General features: G+C 39.4%; 1 pseudogene; it reads right to left on the minus strand.

Annotated features, from left to right (window-relative positions):
* Positions 1 to 1,899: 1,899 nt before the first annotated feature.
* Positions 1,900 to 3,656, minus strand: LOC109485107 (annotated as a pseudogene).
* Between the last annotated feature and the right edge of the window lie 4,314 nt (positions 3,657 to 7,970).

Here is a 7,970-nt window from a genome sequence, read left to right on the forward strand (position 1 = left end):
GCTTCGCTACATGTTACATATCCACAAAATATGATAGCGGACATGTAACTGTCCAGGAAACTGTTTGTATCTATAGAAAAGTGTGGGGGTTTTTTTTATATGTTGCAAGGTACGGAGGCAGAAAGGCTTGTTTTGCCGCTGTGTTGTAAATGACCGCAGGTGACCCGACATGGAAGGCGGGTTCAATTCGAATTTCCCAGATCGAACATGATCGAACACAGTTCAGGTTCTATGAAATGTGGGAACTTTGCAGCCCAGATTATACCACCGTGTTTGGGCATGCTCAGACCGGTGGGGGGGGGGGGCACTGTAACTCAACAACCACTTACCAAATTTTCAGAGAAAGGTGTAGTAATGAAATTGGTTCGTAACAACAATTTTTGTGTAATCATGACGTCATATGACTTTATTATGACGTCATTTATGATTTTTGAGGGTAAAGCCGTCAAAAAAAATTCCGTAAAAAGGAATACGACCAAACTTTAACAAAAAGTGTGTATGATACACTATTAACCCTATCTAGACCGGGGGGGGGGGCTAAAAGTGCCCGCGCCAACTTTGATGTCACATAGCATCCGAACGGCTAGAGCTAGAACCACCAAACTTGGTGACTTTTCCTAAAATATTGTTGCCAACAAATCTGTATCGTTGGAATAAGATTATGATTTTTGGTGTTGCCATGGCAACGGGTTTCTGACAGGCATTTTTTGCTAAATTTAATAATTTTCATTTCAACAACAGAATTTTAAGGGTTTTATGTCAAGTTACACATGGTTTCTAATAATAATAACATCTCCGATAACAATATGTAAATTTCATCATTAAAAATGCATAATTTATGCTAATTTGATGACGTCATTCGCCAAAATCCAAGATGGCGGACCATATCATTAGATCAGGTATATACGGGTTATTTTCCTTACAATTTCATCAATACTCCCTTTTCTTTTTACAAAAAAGGTTCATATGAACGTCATTAGTCTGTTTACAAAGTATTCTAGGCTTTATCCTGAAAAAAAACTATCATTCAAATTTCAAGATTGATGATCCAAGATGGCGGATCGCTAATGTATGCATGACGTCATTTTATGACGTCGCAGGTGTTGCTATGGGCAACATAAGACTAAGTACACCCTAATAATCTGTCATAAACACTTTTGGTAAAGTTATGTCGTATACCGTTTAGTTTTCAGGGAAGAACCTATCTAGGCGGTTTTGGCCAATAAAATCACATTTATGACGTCATTATGACGTTATATTACGTCACAACGACGTAAAAATTGTAGATATGATAAATTTTTACTAGTACACAATCCTCTAAAAATTTGGTGGTCATACGACATACCGTTCGCGAGTTCTGAGGGGGGTCAAAAGAGCCGCCCCCCCCCCCGTCCCCCCATGTCAAAAAAAGCCCGGTCTAGGTAGGGTTAAGTGTAATTAAACATAGAACCTAGAATTTGTTTATGCTTCAACCAAAATACTTTTTTTATTTCAATTGATTGTTTTTCCAAAAAGTGTCAGAAACCCGTTACCATGGCAATGCAAAAATTTAGGAACTTATCTAAGTTATATGAAATTGTTGCCAGATATTTTAGGAAAAGTCACTCAATTTGACGGTTCTAGCGCAAGCTGTTCAGGCGCAATCTGAAATTAAAGTGGGAACGGGCCTCAAAAGCCCCCCCCCTCCGGTGTGAATGGGTTAAAATTCTTAAATGTGCCCAAATGACAAAAAAGGAGACCAGGAATAGGTGATTGTTGTGGCCTGGTGGCTGGCGTTAAGACGAAAGTTTGATTGACAATGATTGCTCTTTTAGCTGCAAATAAAACAGGCTATGCGCTTCACCCAACAATTAAGAATTGCCCACTGTCTGATTAACTTTGCTTTTTGTTTTTATGTGTTCAAGAAAAAAGGATATTCTTAACCTTGTTGTACTCCTCCAACAATACCTTTGTAGTTGGTCGTTGCCTGGGGTCCTCATTTTGGCACTGTTGGTGCACTTTGAACAAGTGTGACCTGACAACATCACTGCCATTTACATTTCCCAGTAAGTAGTCAACAACTTTTGGAATCTTCCAAATATCAGTTTTTTCATCATAAGAAGTCATTCTTGAGTGATCAAATGTTTCATTTCCAAAGGGCCAAAGCTGCTCAGGGGCAACAAAGTCAGACATAGTTCTTTTTCGTCTACACTTAATGAAAAGATGTGCTTCATGATTTACTTCTGGTGTCAAATCCAGGTCACTTAAGACAAGTTTAAAATCATGTGTGATAAGGAACTGGGTAAGAGTTCTTTGGAGTGTGTTTAAGTCGCACATAACTCGTGTGCCAACAGGACTATTGTGTAGGAAATATATAGCTTCTAGGTAACTCAGAGCTTGTCCGGACATTGTTGAACTTGCTGTGTTCATTCGACTTTAGGATTTTCTGAATGAAGTTTGCAGATCCAAATTGATAAAACTCTGTAACGAGAGTTGTGTTGCATGATCCCACAAACTGCAAAACAGAAGGGTGTTGCAGGGCCTTCAGCATTTCTATATCATGCGAGAAGTACTTGAGACGACCCAGCCTTGCCAGTTCACTGTACGCCACTGTGTGGTTTCTCCAGATAGCTTTGTAAACCTACAAAGTGCAGAAGGGAAGTATATTGTAAAATTTAAAATGTACATTAAGTCATGTCTCTGTGTGTAGTAATCTGCACACTGCATCGAATTCCATAGAGCCGGTGGCCTGGGTTTGCAACTACGTCTGGACACGATTGGGATTTGCATTGTCCTTTTGGTTGTGGACGTACATGTAACGCTTGCGGCCCAGTGTACAAAGAAAATTATCACATCAAACTTCTACTCATAAACCTTACACACTTTATTCAGAATATATAGAGTAGGGGTATACGTACTTGACAAATAAAAAACATAAGCTTAAATAAAAATCATAAACAGTCCAGAAGTTGCCCACCTTTGTAACCTGTAACCTATTACACCTAAAATACCAGCTGTTTCACCGTTAATAAACCTACAGTAATGTTTCCCGACATACTGACTAGCATGTACCGATATTTAGTACACATATCATTGATGGCTTCCTGAATTGGGTACCCCACACAGTATTCTAATCTAAAATAAACGGAAAGGTTGTAATCTTGAAATAACCTGTAACATATACGTTTGTTTGTGCTAGATACGCCCCTACTAACAGAATTACCTAATCGACTGACATTTTACGTCTACATTTGCCTACAACAGGGTCTAACATTGAAAGAATAGGTGCATAATCAATTAAAACGCATCTATACTGTTACCTCCTTCACGAAGCCTGATCCAATTCTGCGCTGAGTGGTCACCTCATTCGTTATCTCTTTACAACCAAGCCATGGCATACAAGCTTCCATCGTGGGCAGTCGAAAACTTCCCGGCGGGCACAGACTCCTATGTCTAGGCTGGTCCACTCCCAACCCTGCCACAGTCACAACATCCGGATGAGACCTGGACTCTTTGACTTTTCCTTGTCTTTCCTGACCCAACATTTCATCGACCTCGTAGTTGAAGAAGCCACTAGCAGGCTGCAGAGAGCCTGACCAGAACCACGGCAGTAGGTAGAGAAGCAGCAGAGTAAGGAGAATGAGACAGACCACATGTGGCTTACATGCACGACCCATCGTTACGGAGTCTGCTACTTGTAGCTCTGACCTGTAATAGGTTATGGTGAGTTCCATTTAGTACGAGTGGACACTGTAGGGTAGCCCGGATACAATTCTGGTTAATTTACAGTCGCTCCTCATGGTGGGGGCAACTGTGGAAGCTGACGTAAACTAACCAGGACGGTAGCAGGCCAACGGTAGGGATTGTAGTTAAAAAGAATATCTACCATTATATTAAGATATAAAGTTATATGGTAATGTTGAAGCAGCGCATGCTGGTTCTCCTCTGCGAAAAAATTACGGGACAAATAAATGAAGTGCTAAAGTAAACGTGTGACACCGGTGGCCGCTCGTATACTGATACTGTGTTGAATCGCGTCGTGTTTATTGTCCCGATGGTTTTAACATGTTTGAGCTGTATGGCGAAACTAACGTCCATAAAGTCATTACGATAATTTACTTGGTATGATGTTCTTAGACATAACTTTTTAGTCAATGGCACAGGTATTCTAAAACATCCGTGGGACATTTTGACACTCCTATTTTATTACTAAGCTTGACACGTCTCAGACTGTAGCCATAATGAAACGCTAAGCGTTAAAAAGAACATGGCCAGACCTCAGAAGTACAATGTTCAACCCCTAGACACATGGTTACGAAAAATCATGTTTTGGAATGGATCACGTTTTGGAATGCAACAGCGTTTTATTTTAAATATTTCCCTCTGACGTAGGCAATTCTTGCAATCCTTTAAAGGTAAACACACAATTAAACTGATGGTTAGCTGTCAAATAAATCACGTGCATTGTGTTATACATAATTGCACCACAAACATCTATGGTTGAATTACTACCGTTTTTTGCTTTAATACTGAGAATAACATCATCAAATTAGAATAAGAATAAATATATCGGACCACTTTGCATCTAGTTGTAGCTAGCTAGTTTTGTGCATTGTTATCCCAAGGAGGTTATAACCTCATTGGTTATCCAGGGTAATTGTTACAAAAAGGCTATACTGCATTATGGTTTCCCATCCTCCAACCATTCAGGTAGGCCTAAGTAAAATCCTCTGACGCTGGGTCCATTTTTGCATGGGGGGGGGGGGTAGCTTGGTGAGAAAATGGACTTGCTTATATGTTTTTAATTGGTGGGATAAGTCATTTTAACCAAATCATCTATCCCATTACAATGCTTAATTATTTTATGTGAAGCTGAGAAACATTGACACAGTTATTGGTTTGAAATGATTCTTTCTACAAACAAGAAAGCTGTTATCGAAGAATGGGCATCCGATTCGATCACCTTACACGATAACTATCGTAGAAAGGGGACCACCATTTAACGATACGTATCGGGCCTACATCGTATCCCTTCTACGATAGTATAGCGAGTCTGAGGGAAGTTTCTACGCTGGTGGGGCTGCGCTGTTGTATGGATAATCAGGTGTGCAACCCTGACCTAGGGTCAACTATAAATCTGACCTTAAGCTGGCATGGCCGCCCCATTTTGATTAATTTTAACGTTATTCAGGACGTTAGACGTTAGACGTATACTGCCGTGACAAGATTTTTTGTAATGTTTATAGTATTTTCGTGGGAACCATCAACCGATGAGATTATAACGACGGACAGTTAAGCATGTCTTCAACTTAAATGTTTTGTTGCTCGATCACACCCCACTTCGCTTTGTGAAGGCATGAAATACTACTTATACACAAGGAGGTAAAAACAGGTAAGTAAAGGTAGGTATGTCTTTTTGCACACTGCACACATATCGCGGTTAGTTTTTTTGCGTGGATTTGGCCGAGGTGATTTCAAGTGTCTTATAATGTTAACTATATATAGACATTGTCGTGTATTAACGTGTCGCATTGTCTGAGTTTTGACAAAATTTGAAGATTTAGAATGGCATGTATAATTTGCTAGTGATATAATTGCCACCAAAGAAAGATTGACAATCCAGATAATGACTAATCGAAGTAGACAAGAGCAAAAAAATGATGCCAATAATTCAACCAGGTACATGAAAATAGGGTCAAAGGCCACACCGTTTTATGGATGGCATCCTCTAAAGACTCCCTAACTAGTGTACGCGGGAGAACAAAAAAAAACAAAAATGCTACTAAACCACAGGAATGCAAGCTGGTGTGTCGTGAATTTGTGGCAGTACATAGCAATGAACGGCAAGCCGGCACATGCTGGCTTTTTGCGGAATTTATGAATTGGCACTGTAGGTATGTACAGTTTTTGAGTCGTGGAGCTTGTCGTGGGTAACTCCAGAGTCCCATCCTCCAGAGTTACCACCGGCTCCTTATTGTCGCTAACTACCATTGACTACCCAGGCCTAGAGTCCAGAGCCTCGGAGGATGCCTTGATCTTTTATTTTTTTACATCAGGCGAAAGTCAATGCGCAACAATGATATCAAGTCGGTGTGGCCTAAGAGGTAAAGACCTGCACCCATATAGGTACAGTGTAGTACATACTCGAAGTGCGAAGGATGTTCCTACTTGGCGTTAGAAATTTACTCTACTCTACTCTACTCTTCTCTACTCATACAAAGGCCCATAAGTACAATGGACAGACAAACCCTAATGTGGGAATATATGCTTAGAGAATGTCTAGTGCTTGCATGTCTAATTTTAATGTACAAAATTTTAATGTCGACAAGAGAATATGACAAATAAAAAGTAAAAAAACAATAGATCAGTTGGTAGCAAACTTGTCAACAGGGATTTCTTTCAGACCTTTCATGCTAATGAGGAACAGAAACAGTTTGATGAAATGCACATCAAGTTTAGCCTGCATGTATATAATCCCTATCCCCCGTACACCATACCTCACCAAGCATGATAGATTACATGCATCTGAGGGAGAAACATCTACATTGATGGGGGATTACACAGATAGGGAACAGTATGAAGGGAAATGTTCAGATACCGCACTTTTGTATTATCTGAAAAACTTAATTTCTTCATAGAATTAAAACATTCGAGACGTTTATGTAGAACATAAGTAGCCTTGCCAGAAAATTGACAGTTTGCTACGGAAACAATCTCTCGCTTTTTCCTCCGTTTCCTTAGTACTGGTATTTAAATAATGTTTTTTATGGTCAAACAATACCCGTGCAGTCGCAGCCTTTTCAAATTACTAAATTCGGGATGGGGGGGGGGTCTATAAATTCATAAAATGCTCGTATAGTAAACCCGAAACTTGTGTGAAAACTAAATCTGGCCTTACATTACAATTTGCAACTAATAAAAGTGTCCGACAAGGGTGTAACCTGAGTCCCACCATTTTTAATTTATTTAATAATGATTTAGTTAAAGAGTTAGATAATTCAGAGTGTATGCCACCTACTTTATATAATCTATGTCTCTTGTTTATTGTATGCAGATGATGTTGTAATACTTTCAGGATCAGACAAAGGTCTGCAATCGGCCATAGATAGATTAAGTAGCTTTTGTGACAAATGCTATTTGGGCCTAACCCTCACATTAGGAAGATTCACCCTTGTTAAAACACAGCTGTCACTGAAGGCACGAAAAGTCATTTATAATTTTTAATCTATCATTCGTTCTTCAGTATCACCACATAGCCTCCTAAAGATATTTGACACATGTGAAAACCAATTATTTTGTACGGATGCCAAATATGGGGAACAGAGCAACTACATGATATCTCACCTATCGAAAATGTACACAAGCAATTCTGTAAGAATATTCTATAGAAATAGAAGCAGTGTCACATGTGGAGCAGAACTAGGTAGATGCCCTTTATTTATATATATATTTATACACACCCCATCCGTATATATATAAACCCCATTCAAATTGACGTGCTCCTCTTTAAATAAAGCAAACCCTTCCGACAAATACCCGTAGACGAACTTTATTGCAACGTGTTAAATGCACTAGATCACAATGGATACTCCTTTGTATGGCATTCCGATAACTCGCACTGTGACCCAGAACACGTTGGGAAAGTGCTGAGACTTACAGATATGCATGTACAAACGTTTTTCCATACTTTGTCAACTCATAGCGGTAAGTTAAGATTTTACGCAAAATGTAAATGCATGTACAACATATAACAATCTTGATCTTGCAGATTTTGAACTACGCTCAGCCATTAGCAAAATAAGAGTTCGCGCCTATCCTCTGGAAATAGAGAGAGGCCGGTACAGACGATCGCCTTTGTGTGAGAGAATGTGTAAGTATTGTAGTGCACAAGCTGTGGAAGACGAAATACTCTCCATCTCAAACTTCATTTCATAACAACGCCCGAAACGAGTTGTCAATCCAAACTTATCCCAAACTAAAATTTATCCCAA

The sequence above is a fragment of the Branchiostoma belcheri genome, unplaced genomic scaffold (genome assembly GCF_001625305.1).
Source record: "Branchiostoma belcheri isolate BF01 breed outbred unplaced genomic scaffold, Haploidv18h27 scaffold724, whole genome shotgun sequence".
NCBI lineage: Eukaryota > Metazoa > Chordata > Leptocardii > Amphioxiformes > Branchiostomatidae > Branchiostoma > Branchiostoma belcheri.